Here is a 19161-nt window from a genome sequence, read left to right as displayed (position 1 = left end):
CCAAAGGGTCTCTGCAAAGACAGTGCTTAAGTCTGCATATGTGACAGTCCCATCTTACTGTGCTGCTCTGAGGGCTGTCCTGTGGACCACCCGTGATCACGAACTTCTGCGGGATTCACAAATTATCCTCCAACCATTCATTTATGGCGTGGACAGATGGTGAAATTGAGTGTCCAAGGTGTTCCTGTGGCATCAATATTATTGTACCCTATGTCACTCCATCCCTGCTTGAAATCAGTCACCTTGACCCCACCAGCTGCCTGCATTTTGGAGAGGTAAAATGCCTGTGTTATTCCAGAGCACCACAGTGAAAAAGGGGGTGAAGAAAAGCAAATCTGAAAACTTAATGCAGTGGAGAGCTCCGGCAGGTTGGTGGTCTGATGTGGTTAATTGCTCTCTTTCTGGGTTTCCTTGCTGCTGGGAGAAAGTCCTTGGGGCCAGTGGCCCACAGCTCCAAGCGAAACCATTTGTGTCAGTGTCCTGCTAGCACCATATATCTTTTCCATCTAAGAACTGTCCTCACAACCCCTGCTTGTTCCTGATCAATACTTCACTACGAATAAAAGTGAACAGAACAAATGGAAAAGATTTATTAACCCTGCTGATATGTTAAAAGCATTCTGTCAAAGAATTTGAAAAATGCTTCTCATATTTAGTGTTCAGAGACAGAAAATCCCTTCTGAGAAAGGAAAGGTATGTAAAATACATCAGTACCTCGGTGTGGAAATCCAGACCTGGCTCACTATGCACATTACTGATGAATAGGTATTATTGAAAACTGCATGTGGTTCTTAGCAGGGAGAGCAGCTCCACATAAGAATGAGAAAGCAATTGTCAGCACTCAGGGAGAAACACTGGTCACATCTTTAAGGGAGTTGAGAGAATGGGAGGCTTTAAGATGGTAAAACACAAGATTAATGGAATTGGGAGAAGCTGTTGACAGAATTTCTTGAGGGGAATGAAATTGGAAAGTGATACTTGTTGGGACGTGGCCCTTGGAAATTTGCAGCAGTCTAAAGCTATATACAGATCTACTCACTGTAATAAAAATATGGTCTGAAAAGAAATGAGTATTTGAACCGCATGTCAGAAAGTCACTGCTGGAGTGTGATTTCAAAAAGCACGTTGCAATGCAGCGAATGAATCACAGACCACAGGGTACATAACATACGTTAAATGAATCCAACATGATGCACTGCGCTACGGGGCAATCATCACCTTCGGCATTGTCATCAGAAAGCAATAACCAGCTTCAATGTGCCACCTTCTTCCAAAGCATTTTTTAAAGGTTAGGCGAACATGCAGTGCAATTAGGGGTGTCTACAGAGGAAAGAATAACACTTCTGGCCAAATCACTTTCCAGTTTGTGCCTTTGGAGTTTACTGGACGAGCATAAAAGGAGCAGCCTGCAGCCCAGATCAGACTAATGTGCTACTACCGGGATGGGGGAAGAAACGGGAAAATATGTCAAAGAATGTACTGCTTTTGCATGCAGATGATATTCTGGTAATTTCTTAGCAACGTTTACAGCATGAAGGAGAGTGGCAACGCTAAAACATGAAGCAAGTTCATGGCCAGGAGTTTGAAGGCAGGTCTTTTTTCTTCTGTGCCTGGCAAGGAGGCAGGGAGTTTTATTGGAAGCAGACATAGTTTCCATGCCTTTGTCAACTCCAGATTAGACTGTTCTTCTGGAGAACGTCTTTAATCAACTGGAAGCTGGTCAACCCACTTCATGGGTTGGGTTTGTCACTGGAACAACATATAACACCAGAGGCCTGTGAGCCGTGCTCCAGTTGGAGTTCTGACATTTACAGCTCTAGATGGCTTAAGCAACACACTTTTTAAATGAGTGCGTTGTATGTATGTTAAAAATACAGGGAAATGAGTAAGGCTTTCTGCATAAAGACCCTTCAGGTTTGGAAATAACTGTCCCTGCTCTGGATGGAAATACCCTCAGACGCTGACAGGATATTGGACTGAACAGACGCAATGCTCACATAAAATCTTTTTGGTGAAAGAGTGGTCAAGATCTTGAGAGTGCTCAAGGAAAGCAGACCCTTCCAAGAGCAGATCCCTCTCCCGGGACACTGATGCAATACCTACTTGAAGCTAAGAAGCTGTTTACTAGCTCAAGGGACAGCATTCACTGCTGATTGTAGGAGGTCTTCCCTGTGAGGTCTTCCAAATCCCTCGTGGCCATGTTGAACCTACCCAGACTGTGGAAGCCAAAACCATTTCAGGCAAAGCAAGTACAGCAGTAGGAAAATCAGCTGGAAACATACTTTTTAAAAATTTCACAACATGAAGTGAATAAAGTTCGGTCATTTCTTCCACAGCACTAGCCTGGAATTACCAGGGGTTATAGCTAGATGCAACACGAAAAGCATCTTACTGTATCTTGCATATTTTTGTCCTCTTTGGGGAATTGTGGAAGAGGATTATGGCAGGAAAGATGTAAGAGTAGAACAGTCATCTTTCTTACAGTGACCCACTTGGTTTCTTAAACAAAGCGACGTTGGAACACTTCACACTAAATGGCATTTTCCACCTCAGAGTTGATGTCAAACCCACAAGCATGTCTTTCCTCCCTGTTGCATTATAATCCAGCACCTAAGAATACTCAGCCAGCTGGATTATTTGTTGGGCAGACTATTCCAATAATTCCTTCAGAAAACAGATGTCAGGTCAGGCATTGGAAAGGCTAGTGAAGGCCGGCCCCCCACTGCAGTTAGAAGTTTTTTAGAACAAACCAGAACAAAGCAAAGGGTTGACTTTGTTTGTGTGGTTTTTTGCTTGGTTTTAAACTTAAAGCTAAAATAGGGGATGCAGAGGCAGGGTCTGGAGAACCATCTGATGGCTGGGACAAGTGGGTCCAAAGCTTGGAACAGATATTACATTACATGAGAGTCTCTAACTCTCAGTGTAGACTGGAATACATGAGAAGTGTTATGCAAGAAGCATCTGTATCTTTTGAAGAACAGAGATGTGTTTTCTTGAAGGAGCTCGGGACTGATTTTTATGAGGGAAACAACAGGTGAAGGAGTAAAGTACTTAAGAGACAGAAATCCTCAATGGAGTATCAGATTTTCAAGTGACTCTTCAGCCCCCCATCACAACTCCTCATCACTAAGACAAAATAAATTAGTATCAGCCTTTCAAGATCTTTCCTGAGAGAAGGGTAGGCTAATTTCACACAAGAAGTTGTCAAAGTGGGGGTGTGAACCCTCTTCCATCTGCTCGCCCCTCTTGCCAGGGGCTGCTGTGGTTCCACACAATGAAATGTTAATTACATGATCACACTAGACTTTTTCCATACAGCCCCCTACTTCATTCAAAGCCTTGGATGGAAAGTACAGCAGGAATGAATCCAGGCTGTGCCTCAAAATGGACTAGTTTTTGCAGGTCTCGCCTCTTTTTTCACAGTAGTTGGAAGGGGCATGAACTTGTAGCAATTGGATATTTAAAGGCTTTATAGAATGGGGCCAATTTAAGGTTGCTTGGGTATTCTGGATCCAAGCACTTCCTAATCTTCTCAGAGTTGACTTTACCACTTAAACATTTCTTAAATGCTGATTTTAGATGTGCTGCAGAGTTAAAACAAGGCTGGCACTGTAGGAGATTGTAATTTGGTATTGTATGAAAAATAACAAAGAAAAAAGAGCGACTATTTAGGAAAATCTACAGGGATTATACCAAGCAGTGGAAGTTAGGATTGACTGTCATACTTAGATGTTACCCTAAGACCTACAAAGGAGAATTTATATAAAGTAGATGGGGCTTTCATACAACTTTGTCGCATGAAACACTCCTACAAGGATCCCATTAAATGGCGGGAAGAAGATGTGTCATACCTGCATTTTCCTCCTTGGATAAATGAGCGTACGTAGTGCTTTGATCCCCAGGCTCCTGCTGGCTTCCCCGTAAAAAGCACCTTTCGTATCCTGGGCTCTGAAAGTCCTGCCCCATTCCAAGTGTGAAGAGCCATCAGGATCTGGCCCTGTAAGATTTACGGGAGCAATTAATCAATCACCCCGACACTCTCAGTGAGCTGGGCTTGCACCAGCATTGCCTGCCAGGTCCAGCCAAACAAGTATTTGATCTGAATACGCTGCAGGAAAATGCAACATTTGTGTGTGATTACACAAATTACAAAGCCATTTTGTAATATGCCCATAATGAATTAAATGAAAAAATATGTACAATAATGAGGTCTTTATTTTCCAACTTTTATTTTCTACAGCAAATGAATAAATTGAATGGTTTGGGCACCAAAACCTCCAGTCCACCTTGCCCTAAACAAACTATGGAGTGATTGCAGAAATGAAGAGGTAATTAACTGGGAGTTAGCTCAACCAGCTGCTCTCTGTATTACTGAGGCAGACTAAGCCCTTGGCAACTTGATTTGGTAACACCCCTCAGCAATTTTCAGCATGTCTTTTCTCAGCGTCTTTAATGTAGCCAAAACCCCAGGAATCCACAGGTTTTTAAATGATCAAATCTACAATTTTGCCTGCCTGTCATGTTCATGCTGCAGACTTAGCGGATCTTTTAGAATAAGGTTTACAGCACGTCTTCTGGATTTGATTAGAAGAAAATCTGTACTTCATCTTAACTCCTCCACTTTTTCTGCCCTAGACCTGAGGAATGCAATATTGGCTTCTCCCTCAGCAACTCCCACGTTTGTAGCAAACATTATTGAGCTGGGTTTCTATCTAGGGTGTACTATTTTAAAATATTCTTATTCCCACCTGAACACCATGGCATCTGTAGCATTAACATTTTGTATTAATTCATATATATTACTATTAATGATGCATAAACTTCAGTTTGCCTTAAGCTTGGGAACCTATCGTGTTCAAAACTGCACTGTCTTCCAGGCTGCATTTATCAAATTAATTTTACACAGTGAATAAAGAAGTCCTGATGGCAAATTCCCTCCCTCCACACAGAATATAAAATGTAGATGATGAAGTAAAAAAGCTTTACTCATTGAAGTTTATTTCTAGAGATTACCCAGGAGCTTTCCAATTTGTTTAGACATGCGATGTAACGAAATACATTCACTTTTTTTTTATGGCACACATATAACGTAATAAAGAAAATAGAAACCAAATTTATTTGGAACTCAAAGTCAATAGCCTATGGCAAGTCAGCCTCTCCCTCTTGATTTCTCATTTTTACTGTAATACACGCAGGTTGTTTAGCAATGAACATATATGTTCCAACAAATACTAGCATGAGGCTTTCAACTAATGCTAAACCTCCTCTCAGCAAGTCAAAGGAATGTTTTCCTCGATTTTTGTGGCAATACATTTTAGTGACTCTCATATAACCAGAGTTTTGAGAAGTTGTGTCATCCTCGGTCCTAATAGTTTACCTGTTAAGTGATTGATCTTAATTAAACTTCCATAATGAATCCCTATATCACCACTTATGTAAATCACATCTTATGTGCGCAGAGAGCATGGGTGAGAAAATTCCCTATAGAAAAGTTGCAGACGTGTTGGTTGGGGAAGATTTCTTTGCTGTCTGCTGATAACAGCCACTGGAAGTGAGTGGAAGGGGTTGAGAGGTGATATTAGCAAAATGCAAGCAGATAAGGAAAGAAAAATGGGATATGTTTTTCATTCCTGGCAGCGATTCAGTGTTCTGTGCTCTATGAGATGGTTCAGATTCCAGGGAAACTACTGCACAGGTGTAGATTACGCTGGAAAAACAGAATTGGCCTCTTTGATCTTGGTTTGCAGCGTATCCAGCATATCAACTCCTTCTCCCAGCTGCAGGTGAACTATCCAGCGGGGGGTCCTGAAGGCCACCGAGGCTTTGGTAACCGACTGCTCACATTGTAATTGCAAGACTATGGGCACTGAAAATAGATTCAGCAGCTGAATTGAGACTGAAAATGGCTTTCATGCTATTGTTCAGCTATTTTTGTGTACCTGATGCACCTTGCTTAACGGTTATGAGTCCTACTCACAGGTCAGGAATTAACCACGAGAGGTGGTGTTAACATGGAGCAGAAAAAGGTGACTTTCTGAAGCTACTAGTATGAAAAGAAAGGGCAGACATACCTGTTTCTTCTTCCTCTAAACCTGAGAGAAGTTTAAGTTATGCTGGCTTTCAACAAAGAACTAGTTCACTAAGATATATTGATCAGCTTTCCCTCAACTGGAAGGTTTAGGAGAACTGGCAGTGGGATAACTGCTTTAGAAAATAGCTAGCACTGTTTACGAACATCGGTGTCAGGAGCCACGTTGATTTGATGGTGAATGTTCAGGGTAAGCTCCAACTTCCCCATCATGTTAATGACAAAACTAATCTCAATGCATTTCAATGCAACTACAATTTCATTTCAGTTTGGTTTAATTTTTTGGTATCGATTAGCCAGGAAAGTCTTCTGTGTAAATCTCAGTTTGCTTTTGGTACCAATGCCACAGAACTCGGTATTTCAGGTTTATCTGCAAAAATGAAAGTGAAACTCAGCTGACCCCACATGATTTCCTACGATTTTGTTTTCCAGGTCTGGTCTCCAGCAAGCCTAGGACAGTTAGCTGGAAACTCAAAAACCATTCTGATGAACCTTGGTTGACTTTTCAGTTTTAAAAAAAAGCCCAGATCTGGGCATTTTTTACCTGGTTTCCAGTTTCATAGGTACAGCTGGTTGAAATTTTTCAAATAAAACAAATCATGAATGCTTGGCTTTTCTCCAAACATTCATATTTTTTAACACACAAAAAAATTAATTTTTTTACCTCAATACTTTCTTTGGAAAAAATAATAAAAAAAATTTTTTCAAGATCAAAAGGGAAAAAAATAACGACTATCTCAGTGGCCTACAAAATACATCTTTTGTTTACTTCTGTGCATTTTTTGGCTTTGTTTGGACAGCCACAGCAAGTGTTTTGACTGGTTACCGCAGATTGTTGTGTGCTTTAAATTTCCTTCCATTCATAGCCGAACACTTTGGGTCTGATTTTCCAATGACAAAGCCAAAAATGTTCTACTTCTGGTCATCATCTCCCAGGTTTTCTGGGGCAATAAAAGCTGATTTATCATAAAGCAAGACAGGCTGAAAAACGTTATCACACTTGTAAACGTCCCAGTAAATCTTTAAACCCTGCTTTTCACTCTCTGCTTTTAAGGAAAGTTTTTCCAAGCATCAGTCAGGAAAGTCACAGCATATCATTGTACGTAGCTTAGACAAAGATTAGCTTCCATTCCTTGAAGACTTCATTTTAGATTATGTAACAGATGCTGTTGAAAATCCAAAAGGTGCAATAAATCCCCCAGTCCAACCCTGAGAGAAAATCAGTTAAGTGACCGCGGACGGTGGAGCAAAAGGTCCCCGTGTGGCACAGCTCCCTGGCTCGATGTGACTGCACATTGTCAGCAGCAACCTCTCCTCCCATGAAACTGTTCCTCCTCTTCCTCCTTCTATGAAGACTGCAATCTGCACATTTTAAGAGCGAGTGCCTGGACCCTCCAACATGGGACTTGGTCTGTCCTTCAGGGCCCGGTTGGAATATTTTTCAGTTAATGGGCACTTTGTAGGCGGTTGACACCTCGGCAAGCATGTTCTCTCGAGCTGCTTTTAGCCAGAGACACACAGCTTAAGCTTTTCAACAGCTGCTTTATCTCTGCTTCTCACCCCTACCCCCACCCCAATTTAAGTTTAAGATGAGCCTCCACCCCCAAAGCCCATGATATCTCACTCCAAAGTCCTGTCAGAGCCACAACCAAGGCCATAAATTTCCCAGCTGGGTCACAGTACTCCCTATTCATTTACTGAAACATTATAAATGTGTCCAGGCTCTGAGTGAAACCTAATCCCGACATTCCCCGCATGGCAATTCCTGCAAGTGATGGCAGGGTCATCTGGAATTACCATCACCTTATCTGATTGGAAACTCATCACCTGCGTTTCAACACCAAGGGCTCCAAAATGCCTCATAAAATCGAGCCCTCTGCTATTCCAGGTCTGCGCCTTTGGTACACAGCAGGCATCGGCCACCCCAGGTTACACAGGGTGCTGGGTCCTGCCCGGCCAGGGAGAGCAGGGATGAGCTGGCTGAGAGTGATGCTCTTCAATACATCCAAGGATGGCTCATAAGAGGGGGAAGGGTGGGAAATGTCGCCCCAAGACAAAGAATAGTTGCAGATTGAAGCTTGGCAAAGCCAGAGCTCTTGAGAAAGGGGTCAATGTGTAGCTGTTGTGAAGCAGCATCATTTCACTGAGACCGATTATGTATGTTCTATTTTAGTTCATATGGGACCCTCACCATGTCATATCTGAGCATCTTCTGGTAGTGGTTACATGACATCATATGTCTTTCCTTTCTCTCATCCTGTCCTCGAGGGAAACTGGATCTGAAGTGCAGTGGCTTTTTTTGGTTTGGCAGGAGAAAGGTTCAGATATGGGGTTTTTTTTTAGGGTTTAACTTCCATTTAACTCAGGGAAAATGAAAAAGCCATAAGGAATTACACCTTGGACTTCACAATCTGAGTACAAAGACCTGCAGGGCAGCCACGTTTTGAACTTTTTGACATAAACCCACAGTTAAATGCTTTAAATGTTTTAAGCACTGCCCGAGGCTCTGTGCAGGTGCAGAAATCAGCTCCAGGTAACAGTGGATTGAGCTGCAACCCCTCCACCTCCAGTGCAATGCTATCTGCGTGCCTCCATTCCTAGATATAAACCAGCAAGTGCCTCTGAGCTATATGCTACATAAACACAGCCCAGGAAAAGCTCAAACCAAAAAGCTTCACTTCCAGCCAACATTCCTTCCCCCATGCCAGCCATTCATTCCTGTAATATTTAGGGGATTGCAAAGAGATTTTGGATTTCCTGTCAGGTTTCTGTCCTTCAGGGACTTGGGACTCAAGCAATGGTCTCTGCTGTGGTCCCACGGTCGGACGTGTGTTGCTGCTCTAATTTATCTTTGTGCCCTTGCTTCTCTAAAAGGTCCTGTTTGAGTCTCCGAAGAAAAGCAACAAATTCCCTGAGCTGGCCTGATTCACTGGGAGACAGGAGGGGACAGCAGGTTTGATAACTTGGCCTGGACTGGTGCAGCCTTCTTACACAGCTACAGGGGAAAAAGAGGAGAGAATGCAAAACCCAGAGACTTTAGTGCCCTTTAGCATGTGAGCCTCCTATCCAGCTGCCATCGCGTAATTCAGAGTTCTTGGCTGGCCAGCCCCTGCCCGCCGGGCAGTGAGCAAGCAGGAGCTGCCGCCAGCCTGGGGACACAGATCAGCTCCCGGGATTGCCCCGGTCTCCCTGCATCACCTTGACTAAGTCATTCAAACCCTTTCTACCCTGCAGGGAGTGCAAGTAGATGCACTTAAGCCTGTTTTCAATGAATTAGCATGGGTCCTCCTGGCATTGACCGCTGAGCTACTTGCCCAAGTATTTACCCAGCTTCTCAGGTGGGTTTTCCAGCCATGCTGAATTCCGTTCTACTCAGTGACTCCCATGAATACATACACTTAAGTCTCTCTGTGAGTAACTTCCCCAGCTGTAAAATAGGGACAGTGTATCTCTACATTGCAGGGGCGAAAGAAAAATAAATATGCTAAAGCTTCTAAGCAGCTTAGGTATTAAGAAAATGAGATACATCTGTGGCTAAAATTTATAGATAGACCCTTTGGATACAATCTGATTAGATTTATCCTCCAGCAAAGTATTGTGATTTCTGTAAGTTCAAGAATATTACTTGTGTCCCGGTGAAGCAAAGATCCCTGCCAGTTCCTAGGCTTAGGCTCTGCCAGCTCCCGGGGAAACATCCGAACGAAGCAGCTGATCCAGGGAGCCTCACACACTTGTTTCCCACCCACAGCCCTACCCATCCTCAGCCGCAGGAGCGACTTCCCACGCGGCGGGGTGGCAGCTCGCTGATGGCTCGCCACCGGTCTGCACGCTGCAGATGCCTTCAAGCAATAGATACTGGCTGTGGGTCAGGTGTGGATTCACTGCAGCATTCCTGTCTCATTTCCCAGTTTATACTGGATCTGCGCTTTATGGGGTATGAGTGTGGCTTTTTAGATCTGGTGCAAAAAAAAAGAGACAGAAAACTGTCTTTTGCTATGTTGGTGAACCTAAGCTGCCATTGCAGGGCCTGGAAAAAATGTGGCTTTTAACAGAGGCTGTCTAATAACATTGGGACAGGTTATTCCCTTATTCTAGCACATAGAGGGGACCTAAGGGAGCCAGCCCTTCAGATAAAATTTATTGTCAAGGCAATCGTTCTGAAAAGACCGCTATTCACAACAGAAATGACCGGTTCCCAGTGCTAGGTTTCCCCTGGGTTTACTGCAGACTCAGCCAGTCATGCCCCAGGCAAAATGAGCACCCAGCAGCCAGAAGGCTGTGAACATTTCCGTTCTCTCTTTTACTACTACTGGTCACCACTCTTTAGCTTACTGCAGCCTTGCACTGTGGTGACATCGCTGAATCCTTGCTCCCCTAGCCTCCCTCCTCACCTTCAATTCGACGTTCAGCTTCACATTTGAAAAATAAAAAACAATAATAAAAAACCAGCGTTGAGGAAGCCCCAGTCATTTCCCACTTCAGTGGGTCTTTGTCTGTCTCCGCACCTCCAAACTTCCTCTCGCACTTCCCAGCACATGCAGAGCCACCTTTGTCATCTGCGCTGCGGTTCCCCATATTAGCCATGCCGGATTATGGGCTGTTTAATTCACTGGGGTGGTCGGTCAGTGGAACCTCTATAGGAGGCATCAGCCTGGTGCACAGCGATTCTGCCTGCAGCTGGGGAGGTACTTTGTGCAAAGCACGGTGGTTCGACTGAATCTGTTGGCCATCTCCAGGATGCTGCTGTTTCCTTATGTATAATCATTTTTATTAGTGCTCAGACAGCACTTCCTAAAACACTTCTGTCATCTAAAGGCTTTGACCTGGTTGAAAAGTTTATTGTGGATAGTATTTTCAGACCATTAACAAAGGAGTCACCGTCTGTTTGGGGAAAGCAAGGTGCAATAAAGCAAGAAACAGTCAGGGCCACCGAGAGACTCCTTGTCAACACTGATATTAAACTTCCAAAGTCGAAGACCACCTCTTGTTTTTGTGAGGCCATGTAAAAATATAGAAACAGACTTTAGCTGGAAGTGGGTTTGTAGGCAGAGGCCGTGCTTTTTCCTAGACAAGTTGTGTGTCCTTGGATCATCACAACTACAGCAAAAGATCTCTGGAGAGCTAGACTTTGACAACAGTAGCAGAAGGTTTGAGTGGTCTGTAAGTAATCAGCCTCAACTCCAAAAATAATACAGTTTACAGGATTAGTCCCTAATTGTTTTACGCTCAGACAAAAGTCAAGAGAACGCTGCCGTCTCAGGCAAAGTCTCAGGCTAATTGATTAACATTATCAAGTTAAACCTGAAACAGTTATTTATGTCCAGAAATTAGCTTGAAATTTCTTGCTGAAGACCCAGAGAGCTGGCCTGCCTGATGTATGCCTTTTCCAGCTACTTCAGCTTGATTAATAAGAATATATTGCCTATTGCTTTGTCTTTCTCCCATCACAGCGACAACAAAATGTCAGAATTTGATGCATCACAAAACAAGCTCATAAGCCAGCTCCTCCGACACACTCCGATTGAGAAGGTGTTTGAGCAGGTACAAGGACCTGCTGACCTTCAGGTGTGCCTGATACACCCAGGAGGTGTGCGGCTACCTGCAAAAAGCAACAGTTTGACATGAAACTTCACAAGCAGGGAGGTTTTGCTGGTTCATTTTTTTTCAGTTCCCTTGCCCTGTAAGTCACCCACAGCCAGGGCAGACACCATCCCCACCTGCAGCTCTCCGGAGCATCGCCATTGCCTGGCCTTTGGAGGCATTTAACCCCCTCGGAGGAGAGCAGGGAAAGCCTTTCCCTTGAGAGGTCCCAAGGACTCGTTTGGGTTTTCTCAGCACCAAAGCTTCACTGAACTCCCACAGAGCTGAGCACACCGTAATGGAGGAATTTTTAGCAATGCTACATATAAAATTGGAGCAGGTGCTCTCAATAAAGAAAATTCTTAACCCTGCTCATATTTATTTCAGTTCCTCTCTGTCTGGGCATAAAGCCACTATTTCAGTTTCAAGCTTTCCTGGCTTGCTGGAAAGGGTGAAGGATAACCTTTTTTTTTCCCTCCCCCCTTCCCCCCCCCCAAGAAAATGTGGAAACAGATTTTAACATCAGCCCTGGAAGAAGGCTAGGTGATTTGCCAGCAAGCCTTCTGAAATGAACTGCTAGGCCACCTAATTAAACAAACTCTTCCAACATTTTTTAAGCTCCTCTCTCCCAGAGCGCACAGAAGATCGATTTTGTCTTTTTGGAGGGTGGCATGAAGAAGGGCACTCAAACTGCCTGATCCTGGTTGTCTCCCAGAGATGGATTTATTTCAGAGATGAATACCACCTGCAGAAATGACCCCTGGATCCAGACTCTGACTGTAGGATCCAGACACTGCATGTTTGAGCATACCCATAAGTGGAGCTGGAGCCGCTGGGGATGGAGAGTGCTTTTGCGTTTGGGTTATATTGGGATATGACTATTTAAATTTGACCAATTATTTTTCCTGTTTAAACATGTGAGGTGCCCAGAGTCATGCGTCTAGGAATAAAAGAAGTTCCTTGTCCTCTACCTTTTCACAAAGAAGAAATTTTGCAGTGGAAAAAAAAATAAAAAAACAACCAACCCCCCCCCCCCCCAACAAAATGCCAGCACGCAGGGTACGAGTCAGCGGAGCCATATTCACATTTTCATAATTCATGTGAGCTGCCATATCTGCTAAACTGCTTTGGGCCACTGGACAAGTGTGGGGTGAAAAGGGAAGGGGGAAGAAAAAAATAATAATAAAAAAAAGGGCTGCCAAGGGAGAGGGAGACAAACAGGCCATTCATAAAGGCATCACTGCAGCACTTTATGGCATTTCACGCTCACAGAGAGGAATCACTGGGAACACTGGAAGGAGGCTCCGTGCTAACCACAGCAGGGGTCTTGAACTCTCCTGCTGTTTAAAAATAGATGTCTGCCCCCAACCCACATGGCCGGTCTCTTAAGGTGGACCCCGCCGAGAGATGCTTTGGAAAGCTTTGCAATTTTGCTTTGCAAATTGAACAGGAAAGTTTTGCTTTTCCCACTTTGTTGGAGTGCCCAGGGCGTGTTTGGAGTTAAATCATGCTGCTATTTTTATTATTTCTAAGTCATTCTGGGGGGTGTGGGTGTGTGGGGGAAGATAGGGGCAAAAAGAAAATAACTTCTATTGCTTTGAGGCACTGTGTATGAACACTGAACTTTCCTAGTGTAGCTTTTCTTACAGTTTCCACAACCACCAGATTGGGTGACTTGAAGGAAAATATTTCTTGCTTGAAATTATTATTTGAAAGATTTCACAGGAATCTTTCTTTTCTCCCGTGGAATGGATGGGCAAATTACCAAAGCAATACTATCAGCTGGGAAAGAGATGAATATCATTTTAGTCAAATCATTCAGTAAAAGACATATTGTAAAATCTGCCAAAAGCATTGTCCTATGAATTTATTCAACAGACTCCAATCACCAGTGGATCTGACAGCAATCAAAATACTGCAATGCTTTTTTCTGCCGATGAAGCAGATTTTTTAAACAATTGGTTATATGCTACTGGAATCAGAAGTTGCTTATCTGCGTACATGCAACCTACCACTTGCAGCAGAACTAGCTTACTGTTCAAAAAAGCCCCACAGAAGAGTTTAATATTGCCTAAGGAATTTAATAGAACAAATAATGAAGTACTTCCTCCTGAAAAAAGATGACAACCTGACTCAATTAGATGCAAGTTTAAAGCAGAATTAAGAGTACAGCCTGTGTCTCTGAACTCCATCTCATATTTATCTCATTGCATTATTCAGGCTTACTGATAAGGGGTTTTTTTCAATAGCAGTATGTAAATTATATATAAACAGTCCTCACTTAGTTGGAAAATAGAGGGAACATTAAGTAAAGATATAGAAGTGTGGGTAAGAATGGACTATGTCTAGAACTGTGAGGAAAACAGTGTAAGAGAAATTCAAATATTCAGTGAATCTGAGAGATTTTAGTTACAAACATCCCATTAACAGTGCTGAAACACAACAGTGAACATTGATTTTATTTTTACTTGTTTTCTTTGAACTAAGTGATGAACTACCAGCCAGAGAATCTATTTTATCTTTTCCTTTAATTTACAACTTTTTTCCTCCAACTGCAGCCCCAGTAAGACTGCATTTAATAAAGTGATATTTGTTATTTCATGCAAAGATTAACTCAAAAGTCTACCCGTAGTAGCTGACATAGGAAACACACTTTCCAGGTATCAAATATTTTTGTGTTCTCTAGAGAAAAAGAATCAAGCCCTCTAACTGCATAAACATACAACTACTCCAATTTAAGAAAAAAAAATTAGCTCCCTGAATATACCTACCAACTTCTCTGTATTTGTACTCCCCGTTAAGCTTCTTCAACTTCCTCATTAACTAAAGCCTGTGAAATTCTCTCCTTTTATGATAGCAGCTACAATTATGTGCTGGAGGAAAACAATGCCCCAGATTATTACCCATATTACTCCAAACTCAGCATACCCTTTGCATTTCACAGCCTAACTCATAGTAACAACTGAAACCCCATTCCTGCAAAGTGCAACAGAACTTGTTTAATTTCATGGTGGGGGCAGCCTGGTCATCTATTTATAGCATGGAGATGAACATTTGCTGCCATACAGATGGAAACAATTGGGAATGCAAAGTGGCTCATGCTGGGTCACAGACTGACACACATTTGTTAATCCCCAGTTTTGCCTTCACCTGAAATTGGAAAGAAATAGCAATCCCACTTGAAGCTAAACCTCTCCAGCAAGCCTTTCAATTAGAACTGATAAGACACTTGGCATGTTTCAGTTAAATAGTGAAGGGACTGTAAAAAAAACCTAATTAAGTTTAATTGTTGTGCATGGTTTAATCAGTGTGCTTGGTAATTAAGTGCAAATTATGCACATAATATATTACAGATGTGGAGCTCAGCTTTTGAAACATAGGAGCTATGATGGGATGTAGGAGAGGTGGCAGGGAAGGGAAGAAATTTGTTGCTAAAGTTGCAGTGGAAACCTGGTTACCCAAGAGTGAGGTTATATGTCTCTATATGTCACAGTAGTTCAAACATTAGAGCTTATTCTATCAAGAACCTTTGTTGTTGGGCTTTAAACCAGCAGAAAATGTAGAAAACTCAAGCCCTAAAATATGGGATGCTGGTGAGATTTGTGATCCTTATTAGTTTCCTCAGAACTTGAGTAATACTGTAAACATGATAAACTCGAGTTGAAAGAGTCATTCCATTCTAACCCACTGTTTTTATATCTTCCTGCATAAATTTCTCAAAAAAATTTCCTTTTTGGCTACAATTTCTCATGTTTAGTCTGAACTTAGAGGTGAGTGTTGTTTCTCTCAAACCTGAAATAAAGTCAGGTTGCTGCTGTAAGGTTTAAGATAGGGGGAAGAAGATGGTTAGAATGGGCTGACTCACTCTATGTATGCTGCTGGCATCATGGAAATAAATAACATTTAGAAAAAAACACTTATGGATTTTTCCTTTTTGACTTCAGCCCAGAAAGAGTAAAAAAACTTTTTGGCAGTGGGGTATGGTACAGCTTTTAGAAGCTCTGAAGGAATTTGATTAGAATTAAATTATTTCAAAAATCTGGTTTTGACTCTGCATCCAACATGAGTGTGCATGGGGTGCTCTTACTTTGGAGCCGTGGTCTGTTTTATTGTCAGCATTTGTGAACATGGCATCACCCAGCGTATTGCTAATGGAAGCACTCTGAGTAGCAGTAGGGTAGCAGGACGAAAAGATAAACCTTTTGCCAAAAAGAACTGGTTTTTCAATTTATTTGAAGAAAAATTCAGTTGTCTCTCTTCCATTTGATCACCTGAAGTTTACAAGTGGCTGCATGTGCACAACTCTGAGAAAGGGAAGTTTGATAAATCCCATTGTACAGGTGGGGAAACTGAGGCACAGAGGGGAAAAAATGGGTTGATCATCATTTCCCAGGAAGTGTATGATGGTTTCAGGCTGACTCACCAAACGTCTGCCATCTGTTTACCCTCAACGCTTTTTTTCTTCTTGTATTATTTTCTCCTCCTTTTTACCTGAACAAAGTCAACTGAACAGCGCACAGACATAACACTAACTCTGTCGTTGGGCAGACTCATGATTTTAAGCCTTCTGTCAAGATCTGTAAGATTTTTTAGCTAGAATATGAGGTGTGAATAAAAAGAACTGTTAAAACAATTGGGGTCAGAACCTGCCCACTGGATATGAGAACTCCTGTGGACTTTAATGGGATTATTCGCGTGAATAAAAAGAGCAGGGATACCCCATGGCTTCCTCATTTATTTCCAGCAAATGGAAACCTGGTGTTATATGACCAGAAGAAAATAAAAAAGAGGTGGTTGGAGTGTGGTAGTTCTCCAGTGATTTTTGTGAGCAGCTGAAAACCCCTGAATTTCCACAGAAACGTTCTTGTTTACTGACAAACCCCCCAAACCTAACACTTTTCCAATTTTTAACAACTGTTCTTCAGTTACTTCTGGTTTCTGAAAATTAAAGCATCTTCAGATATATTCCTATTTTTCTGTCTTTTGGTTTTCAACCACTCCTTACTTACAGAATCCAGTAACTAAATCATCTTAGCAGAGACATAAATTTTAGCCAAAAAATTCAGTTAGAAAAAAAAAAGGCCCTTTTTTTGTTCCAAAGAAACCCTGGAAGGCAGCTCAACTTGCGATAATAATTGTAATATCAGACCGAGGTTCAAGACGAAACGTTGCTGCAGCCCAGCCCAGGTAGAGCCGCGCAGATGCCGTCAGTAATGCAGCCCAGCCTGCGCAGGGCAAGGTCAATGGGAAAGGTATCCCCGTGCCCTCCTCGCTCTATAGGACAATGAGGTCCATATGTTGCATGCGTTCCCGAGACCGTTGTGACTGGAAGAAGGTCAGCAACGCAGAATTATGGGGAGGAAAGTGAAAAAGCAAGAAGAGGTTTGCAAAGGCCAAAAAAGCAAGGCTTTCATTTTATATTCAATTTATCTTTTTGCCTCTGAAAAGGGCACAGAGGTTGGAAATTATGATTGAGTTTTTAAAATTTATTAATGGCAGGCTTTGTGGTTGCTAGGGGAACTTGACCCAACCAGGGGAAAAAAAAATGGCCCAACGCAGCATTATCAGGATTAATCTGCTGCCTTGAAATAGTTGGATCTCTCTTCATTGGCCTCACGAGTCCTTCCTGCGCTGCCTCGATCTCCACGACCACCTTGTTGACATGAGCCTACCACTTAATCCTTGGAAGGAAACCTAACCCTGGCCTCGGAGAGATGTCCCCGAGAGAGGGTAACCAGAGTGCAGCCGTGCAGGAGGTGAACCCCACCGGAGCCGGCGTTCGAACCTCCAGGCGCTTGCTCCCGTCAGACAATAAAGCAGCGAGCACAAGCGAGACGCTAATTTAACGGGAGGCTTGATTACACTGTGATAGGGCCCTGCTGGTTGTTTCCAGCAGACCCCTTTATAGTATTAGTATTTATTACACCCCATATTATAAGGCATGGGGATTTGCTTCTGTAGGGCAGTTTGGCTGAGCAATGAAACATAATGTTTCTTTTATTGCTCAATAAACACTGTTCTCTCTTTCACTGCTGCTCCAGCCCAGCTTTCTCAAGCCCGTTAAGCCTCTAACACAATAATCTTACCGCCCAGCAATGAGAGATTGCAGCTTCCAAACATTTTTGATTATTTCTGAGGCCTCCTACAGGCAAGATTTGTGGATAATTCCGTCTCTGGGACTTTCACAATCCCTACCTAAATTGGGGTTGGGTATTTTTAAAGGCTTTGGTCTTCTGGATGATGGGGTTCAGTGGTTTCTCTTCATCCCCCCTGAAAGAGAGAAGCAACCAAGTGTTGGTCTGAAGGACACAGCTGTAGAGCATCTGGTATTTTGTTTTTGTGTCCATGTATATCCACGTGTGGGTTTGCATCCCATGATTTAAGGCACCTGGTCTAGGCCAGGCGAAGTGCTGACAAGCAACCTACAGGCATCTTCCACACTTCTTTGCCAACAAATCCAAATCTTTTCCTGTGACATGCCCACCTCCGAGCTGTAACCAGCCTGGCCTTCTCCTCTGAGAAGACCAGTGTCTGCAGCATATTAATTGATAGTGTTATGAAGTGTTCAGCTGTCCCACCACGGTCAAGAACAAGATTTTCCAGTGTCGACTTCCCTTCTGCATTAGTTAATGTTTGGAAACTCGGTACATCAACACGCCGGACTCTGCACCGGCCTCTCATCACCTTGTACAGCTCCTAATGTGCCAGGCCGTTATCCCTCATGCTGTAACGGGATACAGCCATCACAAATACACCTCCTTGCAATAATATTGTGGACGGGTAGCATGTACAGCAGTGAAATGGAACCATTTTAGACATTGGTTGTACAGGGCAAATGATTAAGGACTTAAGAAAACCCCACTCTACAAGCTTTGAGGGCATGACCAAACATTGCAGACAGGGATGATGGTGATTACTAGAAACTTTTACAGGTTGCTTAGTTTAGAATTAGGTTTTTAATTTCAATTTCACATTTTACACTCAAAGTAGTGTTCAGCTTTTTTTTTTCTTTTTCCTTTTAATTTTAAAAATTACAGATCTTTTGGTTAGATTGTACCAAAATCTTGCATGAGGTTTGCATTTAGTTTGATTTATCATGAATGGTGACAGCAGTGTGTGCCACTGGAAACCCTCTTGCAAGAGACTGATGCTTTCTCCGAAGTTCTCATTGAAACATAACCTTTGTTCTTTCCTTCACACTGGACCATTTTAATTCTCTTTCTCCCTCTTTATTTTTGTTATCTTAAATAATTACCCTTGATCACTCTTTTTCACATATTTGTAGATCACTTTAATGTCCCCATAGGTCAATGCCAAGTATGACTACAGTTAGTGGTTTTAATCTCTTCTCTTTTTTTCAGTCCGTGCAGCTATCCCAGCAGGACCCTTATCCGTACGATTATGTTTTACGGTGCTTTCCCTCTCTTCTGCTAAGTGATAGGGTTTCTGTTTTATTTAAATACCAAAAGTATAATGATAGAATTATCATGCTG

At 42.6% G+C, this 19161-nt stretch overlaps 1 long non-coding RNA gene across 1 annotated transcript in view; it reads right to left on the bottom strand.

Moving 5' to 3' along the window:
- Window positions 1-3857: 3857 nt before the first annotated feature.
- Window positions 3858-19161, bottom strand: part of LOC114015407 (uncharacterized) — a 58247-nt gene continuing 42943 nt past the window's right edge. The window contains exon 4 of the long non-coding RNA XR_008735124.1: window positions 3858-3997. This is a non-coding gene — a long non-coding RNA (uncharacterized LOC114015407). The remainder of the gene's footprint in view (window positions 3998-19161) is intronic.

Source organism: Falco cherrug, chromosome 14, assembly GCF_023634085.1.
Source record: "Falco cherrug isolate bFalChe1 chromosome 14, bFalChe1.pri, whole genome shotgun sequence".
NCBI lineage: Eukaryota > Metazoa > Chordata > Aves > Falconiformes > Falconidae > Falco > Falco cherrug.
This window is presented reverse-complemented; position numbering and strand designations above follow the sequence as displayed.